Below are 17424 nucleotides of genomic sequence, written 5' to 3' on the forward strand. Positions count from 1 at the left end.
TGGGCACCTGGTTTGTGCTGGTAATCTCCTGGTTTTGGGGTCGTGTACCAGCTGCCATTAGCCACAGCCCTGCAAGGAAATAGACAGTGTATCTAGCCGGGAGGGCCGCGGTGGGAGGTAGTCCGGTGGTCCGCTCCATGATTGAGAGGGGTGTGCCGATGCACGGAAAGCCCTCTCTCCCACTGTAGTCTTTTAGTTGGTCCTTCCAAGAGGGGTGTGCTTTACGCACGGAAAACCCTCTTTCCTACTGTAGTCTTCCGATGGTGCGCCAGCGCACTTGGACTTGTGTGTTGGTCTGCCGCCGTGGGACTGACGTCGCTAGGGCCCTCTGGTTGGAATCGAAGGAGCTTGCACTGTGACTGGTGGATCCAGCCGTCTCGTCCTTCGACCTGGACTGCAGTTGGTGTTGCTGCAATCACTTGGAAAGGCCCATACCAGTGTTCACTGTCCCATCGGGGGCGTTTCAACACCTTGAAGAAGATAAGGTCCCCAATCTGAATCTGGCGTGTCTGTGGAGCAATACACACAGGCAAGTCATTGTGTCGATGCATTTATTTCTGGTCAAATAGTCTTTTCATGTGGTTGGGGAGAGAGGTCACCGACGCCACTTGGTATTCCATCTGTCATTAGAAGTGACAACAGGACACATTTTTGTGAACAAGGCTGTTACCGAAATAAGCAAGTTCGGGAGTCTATAGGGTCTCCCATACAGGATTTCGAATGGTGACAATGTCATTCCTTGGTGTGGCACTATTCTCATAGAAGTGGGCACAATGGGGATGCAATCAGGTAATTTTCTTTTTGTCTCTTTCATTGTCTTAATGAGCCTGGCTTTGATAGTTCCATTGGTACGTTCCACAAGTCCTGCCGATTGCGGGTGATACACACAATGTCTCTTCAAGTCAATTTTCAACAGTTCGCTTATTTCGGGAACAGCCTTGTTCACAAAATGTGTCCATTGGCCCTTCTAATGACAGATGGAATACCAAATGTTGGAGTTATACGTTCACACAATACGTCTGTGTAAGCTCTCAGTCATACAGGAGTGGTCCATCGATTAAAAGTTTTCTTCAGCCGTCATCTGTATTTCTTTGAAGGTGTCGGACGTTTCGCTTCTTATTCAAGAAACTTCGTCAGCAAACTAAAGTCTTACTGGTAGTTTAGGCTATATATATATATATATATATATATATATATATATATATATATATATATATATATATATATATATATATATATATATATATATATATATATATCAGAGGAAGAGGTTCAACCAGAGATTGGGAGGCAAGCCCCAATGAATGATGAGATTGGGAAGCCAGCTCCAATTAATGCAATCCTGAGCGAAGCAACTGACATGAGGGATAAGATCATGGCAAGAATGAAAACTGGGCAACCAAGAAACCGATTACAACGGCTATGTAAAGTACCACCTGAAAGTCTCATGGAAACTGTGAATGCAGCACTGAGAACGATCCCGACCGGAACGATCACGGAAACCAATGAGCTGATATACACCTCAGCATCAGTGATCCTAGAGATGCTTGGCTACAAGAGCAACCATGAGAGCCACGAGATTCATTACCCACCATGGAAAAGACGGTTGGAGGCCAAGATCAAGGCGGCTCGGAAAGATGTGAGTCAATTGACGGAGATCCAGAGAGGTGTGAATAAAAGGCCAATACCCAAGAGGTACATGCAGATAACCATACCTGAAGCACTCGAAACTGCCAAACAAAGGCTCCAGGCCTTGTCCAGTCGCCTAAAGAGGTACACGAAAGAGAATGAGGCAGTTCCTTCCAACTATCGGCCAATAACCTGTCTCTCCACAACATGGAAGCTCATGTCAGGCATCATTGCGGCTAAGATAAGTGGACACATGGATCAATACATGAGCAAAGCACAGAAAGGCATTAGTAGAGATACTAGAGGTGCCAAACATCAGCTGCTGGTTGACAGAACAGTCGCTCAAGACTGCAGGTCCCGACATACCAACCTGTGCACAGCCTGGATTGATTACAAGAAAGCATATGACTCGATGCCACACACATGGATCACTGAATGCTTGGAGTTGTATAAGGTCAACAGGACCCTGAGAGCCTTCGTTGCAAACTCGATGAGGATGTGGAAAACCACACGTGAAGCCAATGGCAAGCCACTAACGCAAGTGTCCATCAAATGTGGCATTTATCAAGGTGATGCACTCTCCCCACTGCTGTTCTGCATAGGACTGAACCCCCTCAGCCAGATAATCGCTAAGACAGGCTATGGATACCGCCTCAGAAATGGCTGTATGCTAAGAGCGAAAGGGACATAGACTCCCTGATCCACACAACCAGGATCTACAGCAGTGACATCTGAATGTCATTCGGGCTGGAGAAATGTAGTCGGATGGTGACTAAGAGGGGCAAGGTAGTCCACAATGAAGGGGTCTCACTCCCTGAAGGAACAATAGCAGACATTGAAAACAGCTACAAGTACCTCGGTATACCACAGGCCAATGGCAACCTCGAACTAGCAACAAGGAAAGCGGCGACGACCAAATACCTCCAGCGAGTGAGGCAAGTCCTCAGAAGCCAGCTCAATGGCAAGAACAAGACCCGGGCAATAAACAGCTATGCCCTGCCAGTGATCAGATACCCTGCAGGAATAATAAGGTGGCCAAAGGAAGAGATTCAGACCACGGATGTTAAGACCCGAAAACTCCTCATCATGCACGGAGGGTTCCATCCCAAGTCCAGCACCCTGAGACTGTACACAAGCCGCAAGGAAGGAGGCCGGGGACTAGTGAGTGTGAGAGCCACTGTCCAGGATGAAACATCCAAGCTCCATGAATACATCAAAGAGAAGGCTCCAACGGATGATGTACTCAGAGAATGTCTCAGACAATGGGGAACAGAGGATGAGGTGATGGAAGAGGGACAATCATGGAAGGAAAAGCCCCTACACGGGATGTACCACCGAACCATAGCAGAAGTGGCTGATCTCAAGAAGTCCTATCAGTGGCTAGAGAGGGCTGGCCTAAAGGACAGCACAGAGGCACTCATCCTGGCTGCTCAAGAGCAGGCCCTGAACACCAGAGCCATAGAGGCAGGGATATACCACACCAGACAAGACCCAAGGTGTAGGTTGTGCAAAGAGGCACCTGAGACAATCCAACACATAACTGCAGGGTGTAAGATCCTGGCAGGGAAAGCCTACATGGAGCGCCATAACCAAGTGGCTGGCATAGTCTACCGAAACATCTGTGCGGAGTATGGACTGGAAACCCCAAGGTCAAAATGGGAAACACCTCCCAAGGTGGTGGAGAATGACCGAGCAAAGATCCTGTGGGACTTCCAGATACAGACCGTCAAGATGGTAATGGCCAACCAACCAGATATCGTGGTCATAGATGAAGGGGAAAAGAAAGCCGTTGTCGTGGATGTAGCGGTCCCGAGTGATGGAAACATCAGAAAGAAGGAACATGAGAAAATCGAGAAATACCAAGGGCTCGGAGAGGAGCTGGAGAGAGCCTGGAAGGTAAAGGTGACAGTCGTGCCTGTGGTGGTCGGAGCACTCGGGGCAGTGACCCCCAAACTGGACCAATGGTTGCAACAGATCCCGGGAACAACATCGGATATCTCGGTCCAGAAAAGTGCAGTGCTGGGAACAGCACGGATACTGCGCAGAACCCTCAAGCTTCCTGGCCTCTGGTAGAGGACCCGAGCTAAAATGGGGGACAGACACCACCATATATATATATATATATATATATATCCCTACTGTCCAGACATGGCTGTACCAGACTCTGCTATGATAGGTCCCTGCTCTCAGGTTTCGGGGGAGCAGAGTACTCCCTGACCGGTTTGGTGGGGTGAGGTTCAATTTGGATCGTTCGTACAACAGCCTACTTAGGCAAAATAGGATTAGGAATACTGATGAGGTGATACCGATGGAAGTGGGGCATTCAGGCCAGTCGTTAGTTAGTACAATAGGAACAATCAGTGGAGTGGCAGGGCCTAAACATAGGGTCACCTCCGTCCAACATAGGGCCTAAACTACCAGTAAGACTTTAGTTTGCTGACAAAGTTTCTTGGATAAGAAGCGCGACGTCCAACACCTTCAAAGAAGTACAGATGACGGCTGAAGAAACCTTTTCATAGATGGACTACTCCCGTACGACTGAGAGCTTACACAGACGTATTGCTGCCAACTTTGGGAGAGACATCCTTCTTCTGGTACGTAACTTAGAAAAAGCCACTTTTAAATTAAAGAACCACCTCAGCTTCAACCTTAGATGTAGACAGAGCCGGTTAATTCCTAATTGCTTGAAGCAAGCACCCCTGGAACCTGGATACTTAGCCGATAAAATGCAACAAAATTATACTAGGAAAATACTAAATTTGCGAATTAGGAGACTTAACATAGAGATAAAAAACAAACAGTCAGAAATAGAAACTTATTTTCAACTATTACAAACTGAACGTACCCACAAAACCTATCAGGAAGTGTGCGAATATACCAAATCCGGATACATGAGTCACCACAGCAAAACCAAAGAGAGACAAAAGGGTACATTTCAAAAATTACTTTTACAGAAACAATCACAGCTACTTGTCTTCTTTTCCTCTCGGGTTTTCCCTTGAAGGTGTCGCCACAGCGAATCAGTGTCCTCCATCTTCAGAGGTTTGATTCGTATGTTGGTTTTGGCCAAGCTTTTACGTCGGATGCCCTTCCTGACACAATCCTCTGTATTTATCCGGGCTTGGGACCAGCACAAGAAGACATTGGCTTATGTCCTCTTGTGGCTACAGAACAAGCAACTCTTTGAACTTAATAAAATGTGAATTATATTTAAACACGGGAAAAATTAGGTATGAGCAGATTTCAAGGGAGAATTGGATCAAAAATTTGTCAGACAGAGATCTCTCAGAGACAGAAAAGGGGGTACTAACCAAAGGTGTAAATTTCTCAGTAACTCCTAAAACAATACCTACAATAGACTACATCACAGCTACTGAATCGGCTATTAAAAATAACAAACTTTCCTATGCAGAGGCAGATGATCTGCCCCATTAAAATATCAGCCCTTCTTAGAAGTTCCAAACCACCTCCGTCCAACATAACATTAGAAGAGAGAAAGGCGTTAACTACTCTACAAAAAGATAAAAACATTACTATTTTGCCAGCAGACAAGGGTAAGTGTACAGTGCTTCTCAACACATCGGATTATGAAGACAAAATAAATAGGTTAATCAGTGATTCTTCCACTTATGAGCAACTAAAAAGGGACCCTTCCAATAGATACAAGAAAGAACTGATAGACTGTCTCCAAAAGTTAGAGAAAGGTAAACATAGACAAACAGATGTATTTTCGATGAGGCCACGCCATGTATCTATGGCCTGCTAAAAATACATAAACAAGGGTTCCCCCTCAGACCCATTGTTTGTAGCATTGACTCCTGTACATACAATGTAGCCAAATATTTAAAGACTATCTTAGCTCCGTTGGTTCGTAACACAGAATATCACGTAGAGAACACCACATGGTTTGTAGAGAGGATCAATGACCTCATATTGGAACCTGAGGAAACATTGGCATCTTACGATGTGACTTCTCTCTTTACATCTGTCCCAACCCCAGCAGCAGTCTCAGTGGTGAGGACCAGACTGCTGACGGACGTTTCTCTGCATGAAAGAACCAAACTTAAACCGGACCACATCTGCCAATTATTGGAAGTCTGCCTTAATACTACGTATTTTCAATTTAGGGAAACATTCTACAAACAAATTCATGGTTGCGCTATGAGCTCAACAGTTTCACCCATAGCGGCTAATCTGTACATGGAAGTGATGGAGAAACAGGCCCTCACATCCTTCCCGGGGACAAAATCTAGACACTGGTTTAGATATGTGGACGATACTTTTGTCATAATTAAAAAACAAGAAATTCAATCCTTCACAGATCAACTCAACTCTGTAGTCATTAACATTAAATTTACTCGTGAGGACATTAAAGAGAACCAACGAGCCTTTTTGGATTGTAAATTAATTATAAAAGAGGACAGAGCACTAAAAACAGAAGTCTTTAGGAAGGCTATGCACACTGACCAATACTTACTTTTCGATTCTAACCACCCTTTACAACACAAACTAGGAGTTATCAGAACCCTCTAGCATAGGGCTAAACCAGGGGTGGGCAAACTTTTTGACTCGCGGTCCACAATGGGTTCTAAAATTTGACAGAGGGGCCGGGCCAGGAGCATTTGGGGGGAAAGTTTGGGACGGATATACTAAACCTAAAGCATTAAAAGACAACCGACACCACTTTTTTGTTTCCTAACTGACATCAGAAAAACGTTTTATAGCATCTAAAATACCCAAAACAGGCTGATATTTTTAGTCAAATGCAAAACACCAATAGAAATGGTGGTAGGTATATCCTTAATTTAAAAAAAACGTTACACTTTGCGACAATGTTTTTTTTTTTTTTGCTTTTTTTTTGGCTGTTCGTCGTCTTATTGTGTTTCAAGTTGTGAAAAATGGGGCAGGCGGCTTTACGGCCGGGCAGGCAGCTTTATGGCCGAGCAGGCAACTTTTCAGAGTTGTCTGCCCTGTTGTCCGCTAACTTTTTCAGACACTGTTTTTACTATAATTTGGACAAATTCGGCGGGCCGGATTAATAAGCCTAAGGGGCCATATGTGGCCCGCGGGCCATAGTTTGCCCATGGCTAACTGTTCAAACGGTTTATTATAATTTGGCAAAGCAAGAACATATGAGCTTATCAATTCTCGTTTCACTGTTCTTGCACTGTCATTTGAGTACCATAAATCGGTGTTTTCAACCTTTTTCAAGCCAAGGCAAATTTCTTCCGTTGAAATTATCTCTGGGCACACCCCCAGCTGAAAATGTGGGGAAAAAAGTATTAACTGTTAATGTATGCTTTTTTTTCACATTTTTATTATATTATTAATAATTAACAATATACCAGACACAGTATACACAAAACACATAACGTGCAACACAATATGACGGGTCATAACATATTGTTAATAACAATTAAATAAAAAATATATATACATAACAATATGTTATATTGGTAATATAAGCTTTTTTTAAACATTAAAGAATGATGTTATATTATAACAGGATTTAACTAAACACAAAGAAAAAAGTACAGTAAAGTCTCGTTATATCGATATCGGTTATATCGATAGTACTGCTTATTACGATACTATTTCTATGAACTCAAGGAGAAAATTACATGCCCGCAGGGTCGGATATATCGATAGTCCGGTTATATCGATATTTTTTCCGACTCCCGAGAATATCGATATAACGAGACTTTACTGTATTTTATAATCTTTCATATTTATATTTACTCAGTGTGAAACCTGGGCCTGTTTGGACAAACAGAGCTGATATCCTGGCGGGGATGGATGAAAGACACACACGAAGCTCTTCCTCCACAGCTCTCAGTCTTTCTCTGTCTTTTGTTTTTACTGCAGTCAGGCTTGAAAAGCTCACCTCACACAGATATGTTGTGGAAAATGGGAGCAATGTCAAAATAGCTTTGTTAGCCAGCATGGAGAACTCCTTGGCAGCTGCCAACCAAAAACTGTCCAAATGTAGATCAGCAAAGGTTAGCTTGAGGCCACGATCTTGTCTCAGTTCAGTTAGTTCCTCCTGCTCCTGAAAAGACATGTTTATTCCAACAGCTGATGCTGAGCTAAATGGGTCCCTAACCCAGCCAAGGTGCTTCGTGGAGGCTGAAGAGAAATAAAATGTATTCTTCTCCTCAAGAGTTTTCAGATGTTTCACTATTAACTCACACAGTGCAGTAGTATTGACATCTTGCCGTTTATTGGCGAGTGGAAACATTTCAAGATTGCCCCTTTCCACATGTTGCTGCGAGAGGTGCACCTTTGAACGAAAACCATTTATTTTATCTGAACTTGTAAGCAGATTTTCATTTCGACCTTGCATTCCTGTGTTCAGTTCATTGAGATGATGAAAAATATCTGCCAGCTATGCCAGCCTTGCACACCACTCATCACTTGCAAGCAGTTTTGCGTAATCTGACCCCTCATTCGTCAGAAACACTTTAAGTTCCTCTCGCAGCTCATACACACTGGCCAGCACCTTGCCTGTTTCCCCGTTTGTTCACGCAGGCGAACAAAGTATTCCACATTTTTATTTTGGACTGAGGGGTGTTTCGTTTGGAGATGGCGTTTAAGCTTACTTGGGACCATAGCGCTGTTGGGGAGCTTTTCACCACAGACCAAGCACAATGGAGTCGGTGCCGCTGCATCTCCGGTCAAAGTAAATCCAAATGAGACATAGCTTTCGTTGTATTGCCAGAAACTTTGCTCGACGTCACTGTCTTTGCTTCTTTTTTACCTCCGTCCATACTACGGCCTTCATTTGGGTCCGGGTTTTGTCCAGGGTCCACTTCTGAGTCAGCATTTTTCCTCTTCAAAAACCTCTCCATCGCTTTCACCATCGTCCCGCTAGCCACAATTTGCACTTGCCGCGCTATCCCTGCGTCACTAATTCACTCGTCTCAAAGCGAATTAGTGACGCACTACCCGCTGTTGCCACCTGCTGGTAGGGAAGAGTACTACATGGATGAGAAGGTTTCTTAAGTCGTCATCTGTACAAATTTGAAGGTTTCGGACGTTTCGCCTCCTATCCAAGAGGCTTCGTCAGCGAACTAAAGTCTGACTGGTCGTATCGGCCCTATTTATATATCCCTAATGTCCAGACATGGCTGCGCCGGACACAGCATAGCTTCACGGCGCAATGTTAAAGTGTCAGCTCTGCATTGTTCCCTAGATGTGGATGCAACCAAGATGTCATCCACGTAGGATATAATCTGGCTGTCCTGCGGGGCAATAAAGAAGGCCAGGCGAAACGTCCGAAACCTTCAAATTTGTACAGATGACGGCTGAAGAAACCTTCTCATCGATGGACCACTCCTGTACGACTGAGAGCTTACACAGACGAAGAGTACTACATGATTACTCTGCCAGGTGCTAGACTGCACAGGCACACAAATCGGAAAATTTCCCGCAGCACACCTGACAATATCTCGCGGCACAGTGGTGTGCCGCGGCACACTAGTTGAAACGTACTGGTTGAAAAACACTGCCATAAACACTGCCATAAATCATGTTTAGTAGTGGCCTGGTTATTTCTGAATAATTGCACAAACCCAAAAATGACATCATATGTTTCTTTGTCTGTGGTTTTGGAGCAGCAGCGATTGCCTTCTTCTGTTTAACTCCCACGACGCGCCCTTGCCCAGAAAGTGTGTGACCGAGATACACAACTTCCGTCTTCCAAAGTTGCATTTTATCTTTTTGAGACTTTATTGCCCGTCTCCCACAAATAATGGAGCAATGCTAAAGTGTCAGCTCTGCATTGTTCCCTAGATGTGGATGCAACAAAGATGTCATCCACGTAGGATATAATCTGGCTGTCCTGCGGGGCAATAAAGGAGGTCAGGCAGCGCGCAATGGCCTCAGAGAAAATGGTAGGAGAGTCACAGAAACCTTGTGACAGTCTGGTAAACGTCAATCTTTCTCCTTTGAATGTAAATGTAAACCAATGCTGGCTGTCAGGATGCACTGCAATGCTCTAAAATGCATTACTCAAATCAATAACAGAAAACCACTTAGATTTTGGTCGAAGTGAATTTAATAATGTGTGAGGGTTGGGTACGTTTGGTGCCCTCTTCTGGACGGCCTGGTTCACTGCTCGTAAATCTTGGACAAGTCGCCACTTAACGGATTGCGACTTTCAAACCGGAAATATTGGTGTGTTACATGGGAAATCGGGCCATGTTCTCAATATGCCTGCTTTTTGCAATGCGCTAATTAGCGGCTGACCTCCCCTTTCAGCATTTTTTTCAAAGGATATTGTTTTATGATTGGTCTTTGCTCAGTTTTCCCGAGAATAATCACTGGTGGAGCGTCTTTGATTAGGCCGACATCCGCTGGCCCTGTGCTCCAGAGTGTTTCTGGGAGACGCTCGATGGCATTCTCCTCCTCTTTAGACAGCAAATAAATGTCAGTTTGTCAGCTGAAATGAACAGCCGGAGTTGTTTTCACTAACCAATTGATGGGCTGTCGTAACCAGCCCGGCCGGCTCTGCCTCCTCACATCCCGGGTTAGCGGGGGAGGGTCTCCACATGTGATTTGGAACAAGGCCAGCGAGATTGTTTATCTCCTCCCATCCGCTCTGTTGCGGCTTGCCGATGGGGATGTGTGCGTTGCCCTGATGAAAGAAGTGACTTGACCTTTTTCCCCACCCGTACTGTGGCAAAACACCACCAATCTCTCCAATATACATGATCAATGACAATAGTCTGTGACTCAAGGCCGAGAAAAGATTTTGTGTAATCTGGGTCTGGTCTGGACGTCTGTTTAAATCGCACAGTCACATGCAGGTTGTCTGTTGCTTGCACACTCCCTCCCGGTCGTACTTTTGCAACTGCCAATTGAGTAAGATATTTTGAAGTTTGAGTTATTTCGTCACTTGTAAGTCAAGGGTCCAGAAAAAGTGAGCATTATCTTGACCGTTTCCCATGTAAACTTCAACCTGGCCCCTGTGATTTATGGTGGTGTAAATTTTGAGTTGCGTCTGAGCATCTCGCCCCAATAAATTATTTGGACAGCGGGAATGTAAGACGACTTCTACGAGAGCTTTTCTCTCTGGGTCTGCTGGGGAAGAAATTGTTACTGTTTGTGATAATGGCAAGGGTTGTACTGATCCATGTGCTCCTTTCATGTGGACCTTATTTTTCCCTGGTCTCACTGTGTCACGATGCCATCGGCCCAGAACCATTATGTCGGCTCCTGTGTCAACTAGAAAATCAGTTTCCATTCCTTCTACCAACAATGTTATTTCAGGTTTAGCCATGGGAAATGTTTGATGTCTAAGCAAGTAATTTTCTATGTCAAAAATATAATTACTGTCGGCTAAAATGTCACTTTCATCCTCGTTTAAGGATGGAGATTTACACAGGAGCAGAAGCCGTGATAAGCGCATCCTCGGTGCTGTCCCGTGTTCGTCATGCGTCGTCGTCTGAGGACGTCTCAGGGTCATCTGTGCGCTTTTTTTGCACGTCTATTCTCACTCACTTCTGTGCATTTTCTTTGCATCGCGTCCTCTCTTTCCACAAGTGAAACATTTCCCGTCTTTCCAAAATTGCAATTTCTCACGGCTCAATTTGGAGGGGTCAAACAACCCTTTTTGTTTGTTATTTGTGTAACGACGAGCATTGTTTATTTTTGGTTTCTTCTCAGCGTAGTAAATATTAGTTACGTGACTTTCATTTTTTTTTCTTTTTGTCCGCAAGCCTCTTGAAATTCCGTGAATAATTTAAAACATCATCAGGCATGTTGGACAATTCAAGTTATGCCTTTTAACATATTGAATTCACAGGAAACATCAGGAAGTGCTTGATTCAGCAGATGTTGTTTCAGATGCGAATTAAACAAGTCCGATTGCGACTCGGGATTCCCCCGTGTACTTTAAACACGCAAACGATGGAAAAAAATCATCTGTTGCTTCGTCTTGCCTTTGGAGGCATTTAGTAATCTCTTTTGGATCTTTTGTTCGCTGATATGCTTTGGAGCAGCGTTCCATGATTTGCCCAAGTGCCCCCTCCGATCTGCGAGAGCTCTTCGTACCGCATGTAACCTCCCATTGCCTGATTCCCATTGAACGGACCGACAATCACACCATATTTAGATCCCGTAGTCAGCGCGAGTAATTTCAACATTTCCCCGGCATTGAGTCTATGGCTGTTGAGATCTTCAGCACTTTCGTGATGCATTTGGGAGAATAAAGAGTCGAGATGGTCCTCTTGTTTAGATCATACAAGTAGGATATTTATTTGCCGGAGCACAGACAGCAACCGCTGCGTTCATCGTCGCACGAGAAGTCAAAAACACATACATAAACTGGCTTTTATCGCTGTCAAGTCACGTGATGTCGCGTAGTGGCTGGGTTGCCAGATCAGCTCAGTATTACAGCATTACAAAAAATGAGGATACAATCTAAGTTTCTTAACACCCCCACTTATACTCAGTTTGCTGTAATGTAAACCAAGATAAACAGAACAATGTGAACTCTGTCTTACACATTTCACATTTAAACACAATTGTTTTTGCGTATTGGTAGTCATCGATAATGCAATCACCGTCCCATATGATTTTGATTACCTTGTCACTTCTTGACTCTTTGGCATACATACAATAATCACCTGGGTTTTGCTTATACTCATTATCGGTTAAATAATCATGTAAGACCTTGTTCCCGTTTTGGCCAGATTGTTTTAAACCGTAAAGTGATTTTTCTAGTTTGTAAACTAGACCATCATCCTTTTCTCCATTTTCCAGAACTGCTTTTTGAAGCACCACTCTTATACCTGTTTGATTGTCTGTTGATGAAAACGTCTCTCCATAGTCTATGTTTTCCACCTGGCTCTTGCCCTTTGCTACAAATCGCGCTTTGTATTTATCTCTACCATCTACATCACGTTTCATAGCATATAGGTACCCATTTACCCCCCACTGTTTTCTTGCCCGCTGGTAGGGTTGTTGCAGTAAATGTGTTTAATGACTGAATTTCCTCATCCATGGCTTTTGCCCATTCTTGAGAATAATTTGATCTCATTGCCTCTGCATATGTTTGCGGAACACCACACACAGCTCTGTAACAGTAGTCTACTGTGGTGTGTGCCCCATCGTTATCGCTATACTCAATCACAAAATCATCAAAGTGACTAGGTTTCTTTCTTTCCCTAGTATGATACCTTCTATTTTCAGGTTCATCACTTGTGTCACTTTGTTGTGTGAGGTTATGTTCATTTGGCCTAATCTCTGTGACTGTGCTGTCACGTGCATCCCTGTCTTGAATACATGACTCTTGGGCTCTCTTATTGGGCTCCTGAAAGACCTCACTAGTCTTAGGCTTTAATCTCATGCCATAATATGTGTTTTCATCTGTTTCATTTATCTGTGTCTCTTTCTCAATGTGTAAATAGTAAAACTTTCCATACACATGTATACCATATTTTGTCCCACCTTTTGTAATCAGTGAATTTTTACCTTATTTAAATATCACTGTTGCCCCATTGGTGGTTGCTTTCTTTACAGACAAAATGTCTTAGCGGTATGAAGGAATGTATAAAGCGCCTTTCAGCGTTGCTTTATGTCTTTGCTCTTTGATGTCAATCAAAGAGACCTCAGCATCTCCCCTTTTATGTGCGACTCCGCTGCATTGTGTGCCGTCCGCCAGCTCCACGCGGTGTCTTTCCGGTTTGAACGTGCTGTCGAAATTCTTGAACATGGTCACGTCGGTGATGATATGCGAAGTGGCTCCCGTGTCCACCATCAATCCTCTCTCTCTGATGTCGCGACCCAACTGCTCCCTTGATCTGGTCTTGCTGTCCCTCATCTTGAGCACGATGTCGGTGTCGCCATCTTCTGACGCTTTACTGGCGTCATCTCGTCTGTACTTGTCCTTATGCCTGCACGTGGCGTCTTTGTGTATCTTGCTTTTGCAATGACTGCACCATGTCTTCTGTCGACATTCTCTTGCTTTGTGGCCTATGATCCCACACTTGAAACACACTATGCTTGTGTCATCACTGTGCTGGTCACGGGTGTTGGTTTTGGTGGTTTGTCGTCCACTCCGACCCTGTGTCTTCATCACACTGTCCCCTGACTGAGTGTTCAATTTCTCAGTGGCTTCAAAACTCCGTAGCTTACTCTTGAAATCTGCAAACTTGATTTCATCATTTGAATGCGCTACATGGATTGCAAATGGCTTGAAACTTGCTGGTAGTCCTTTTAATACCTTGGCAACAAGTAGTCCATATCCCAAAGTTTCACCCGCATTTCGGAGTGCTGTGATGGCGCTTTCGGCTTTGATGATATAGTCTGTAACACTTTCATCGTTCCTCGTTTGAAGCGACATGAGTGTGGTGTACAGATTTATTATCCGTGGTTTTCGTTTCCCGGCATAATATTCTCTCAGTATCTTCAAAGACTTTCTTCCATCATCAGGTGCATCTCTCATTATTAGTGAGAGGCTCTTGTCATTGGATTGGATATGCCTTTATTAGTCTCACAGTGGAGAAATTTACATTTCACAGCAGCAAAGTGATGAAAGGAATGAAAGTAGAAAAACAAAATACATGAGCTGCTGGAAAGACAGCCACTCTCGCGGCGCCGTCTTGAAGTCAAAAGAACAAAAAAAATTAAATAACAAATAATATGACAGCATAGAGACAATATGACAAAACAAAGACACAGAGAGACATTCATTCTTCAGGACTTGCTGTACCCTCTTTGTGATGACATGGAGTTCTAGATGAAAGAGGAGAGGATCAAAGCGTCTTTCCACCAGTGGATCAGGGACATCATGGTGGAATGTGCACGTCGACTACAAGCTAATTGTTGAAAGCAAACACGCAGCTGTAGCATCCACTGACAAAAAGAGATTGTCTCACATCTCCTGTTCCACATAAATCTGCATCAATTCCAAGCCGCAACAGTTCCACATACGCATCGGCGCTCTGCACTGACGCTCCTTTCTTCTTCTCGCGGGTTCCTCAAGCCATGCATCCATCCAGCCGCAGACTGACCAACAGCACTGACCTTTCCGCTAAACAAAGCGGGGCTGTGAAGATGCTGCCCATTACAGGCGCAAAAAAGCACAATGGCCCCTTTGGTGTACAGCGATGACAGTCGACTGGCTCCGACATTTCTCCCATCCTAAAACAGTACTGGCATATTCATGCTGCCGAAAAGGCGCAACCGCTCAGCACAGTCTCCTCCTTGATGAATGTCGTGGTCAAAAATGCTGAAAAACATTCTGTATCTGTTCCACACGATGCACAACAACACAAAGTGACAAAAGAAAACACAAAACAAGACAAAAACAACCAAAAAAAGCAAGGCTCATGAGAGCACTTGCTGAGGCTGCCTACTCGGGCACCATCTTGGACTTCTTCAAGCATATTCATATATTCATTCATATTTATCAATTCAGCATACGCATCTGCATTTTTCTGTGCATCCGTAGCCATTTCGGAACTTGTCGCCGGCTCGCTTAGCACGGTCTTCTTTAGTCCCAATAAATGAAAATGTCCGAGCATTTTTGTTTCCCATATCTCGTACTTATCTTCATCTCCGTCGAATGCCAGTCGAAGATGCCTGCTTGCCCTTCCTTGATCCATCTTGACCGCTGTTTAGCCGGTTAGCGATAGCCTCGTTTGCTCACCGCTCTTTCTTACACTTCTGTCTTCACTTTATCTCCCAAACGTCTCCTGGGCCCATAACCTGTTGAGATCTTCAGCACTTTCGCGATGCATTTGGGAGAATAAAGAGTCGAGATGGTCCTGGAATTTGAACATTTTCATATCCTGATTCAAGTTTTGCTCCAGCGGAGTGGTTGGATCAAGAGTTCGTTTCCACCCCCCACGGTTCGGAGTTGAACTATTTTGCAGTTTAAACGAATCATCTAGGCGCCAATTATTCTCGGAATTCTGATCAGTAGTTGTTACATTGCTTTGATTCATCCCCCACGGTGAATTGGAAAATGATTTTTTTGTTTCATTGTCTGTGAATACGGCGGTAATATCGGATAGAGTCCTCCATTCGGAGGGGGTGGCGGCGCTTGGAGCTGCGGGGGAGCCGGTGGAGCTCCAGCCGCAGCTATAGTTGCGGCTGTATTTAAATCTTTACCTGCCGTTTTCTTAGATCGTTTTTGTCTGGCCCTCTCAACAAGGATTTTACACTTGAACCATTGTTTTCCGTGTTCATGCATTTTTTGTTTTTCTTTGTCTTTTAATGATAATTTGCTTAATAATGTTTCTAATTCATCACAGTCATCTATATCACCGGAAAATCCATATTTATTTTTCCACTTTTGAACAAACTGTGTTGATCCTTTATAATCTATTTCAGCTAACCGTTTTTCTCAACAAATTCTTCTTCATCAAGGCAGACTGGAGACTGATATGATTTAACTTGTTGCCAAAGACGGGAAGAATTACTTCACTGTAATTTACAGGAAATCACAATCTCGTTCCGGCGTGTTTTTTCGAAATAAAATATTTAGGTGCCGGCGCTGAATTAAATTTTCATTAATACTATCGAGGCAGAGCGAATTATTAGAGTTTTTTTTAATTTGGTCCAGTTTTTCAACGCATCGGGCGGACTCTGTAACTGGGTTCGTTCAGTAGGACAGCAATTCAAATTTACATTTGTGGTTTATCCTTCTTCAACCCCCAAAAGGGTGAGGAGAACTTGCATACTGCGTCCACAAAAGTCTGCTGTTTGAATCCCACTGTATATTATACACGTTGTTGCAATTCCAATCACACTCAGATGTGCTCATGGCGGAAACAACCCGCGCGCGACAGACACAGTCAAGCTCGCAAGATTTACTCACAGACCCACATGCCCGCACATTGACACACACAGACACACAAGCACATAGACCAGGGGTCGGGAACCTTTTTGACTGAGAGCCATAAAAGTAAAATATTTAAAAATGTTTTTCAGTGAGAGCCACACACACGCGCGCGCCCACATACAAACACACGCGCGGGCACACACGCAAACACGCAAGCACGCACGCGCGGCCACTTTTCAACAAAATATCAAAATTTATTATTTAAAATAACTCACCGTTCCCACGAATGGTTTTCCGTTCCTCGTGATTGGTAAAAATCCAGGCAAACGATCGGAATGAAATTGAACTTGCCGGTCCAGAGGCGAAGTTACTGCTAGCGAGCCTGCACACGACTCATAAGCTTCCGCACTTGCTATCTGCAATCTACTTCTCGCAGAAGTATGTTGATGCTAACGTTAACATGGGGCTTGTTAAATGTCACTGACATTCGACTGTTTCATCGATGGTATTGTTTCATTGCAAATTAAAATCATAACCTTTTCTCTGCACAAAGGCGAATGAATCCTGCGGTGCATTCAAGCTGAAGTGCACTCGTTGGGCTCATTTAAAGGGGTGTTTACCTGTTTCAACTTGACAGCCAGTATCATCCAATCCAAATGGCGCTTTCGGCCAACCTAGGTCAGTGTCATCCAATCAAAATTGCGCTTTCCGCCAACTGCAGCCCCAACGGGAAATGAACGGCGAAAAATACGAGAATATGTATTTAGTTTTATCAGCGAGCCATATGCAATCATCAAAAGAGCCATATATGGCTCGCGAGCTATAGGTTCCCGACCCCTGACATAGACACACGGACACACAGACACGTAGACACACGGACACACAGACACATACACATACACACAGACATAAGGGATGATCAGACCTTGTGTCCCCAAAAACTAAACTCAGTTCAGCACTCTCATTACGACAGAAACTAGCTTAATTTTATTCTTCCAGTCCTT

General features: G+C 44.1%; 1 protein-coding gene and 1 pseudogene across 1 annotated transcript in view; one reads left to right on the forward strand and one right to left on the reverse strand.

The window, feature by feature from the left end:
• Positions 1 to 17424, forward strand: part of ydjc (YdjC chitooligosaccharide deacetylase homolog) — a 63674-nt gene that overhangs the window by 12003 nt on the left and 34247 nt on the right. The gene's annotated exons all lie outside the window — the stretch shown is intronic.
• LOC148899670 (uncharacterized) lies at positions 10066 to 11176 on the reverse strand (annotated as a pseudogene).

The sequence above is a fragment of the Hippocampus bargibanti genome, linkage group LG04 (genome assembly GCF_051943395.1).
Source record: "Hippocampus bargibanti isolate YZ-2025 linkage group LG04, ASM5194339v1, whole genome shotgun sequence".
In the NCBI taxonomy this organism is placed as follows: Eukaryota; Metazoa; Chordata; class Actinopteri; order Syngnathiformes; family Syngnathidae; genus Hippocampus; species Hippocampus bargibanti.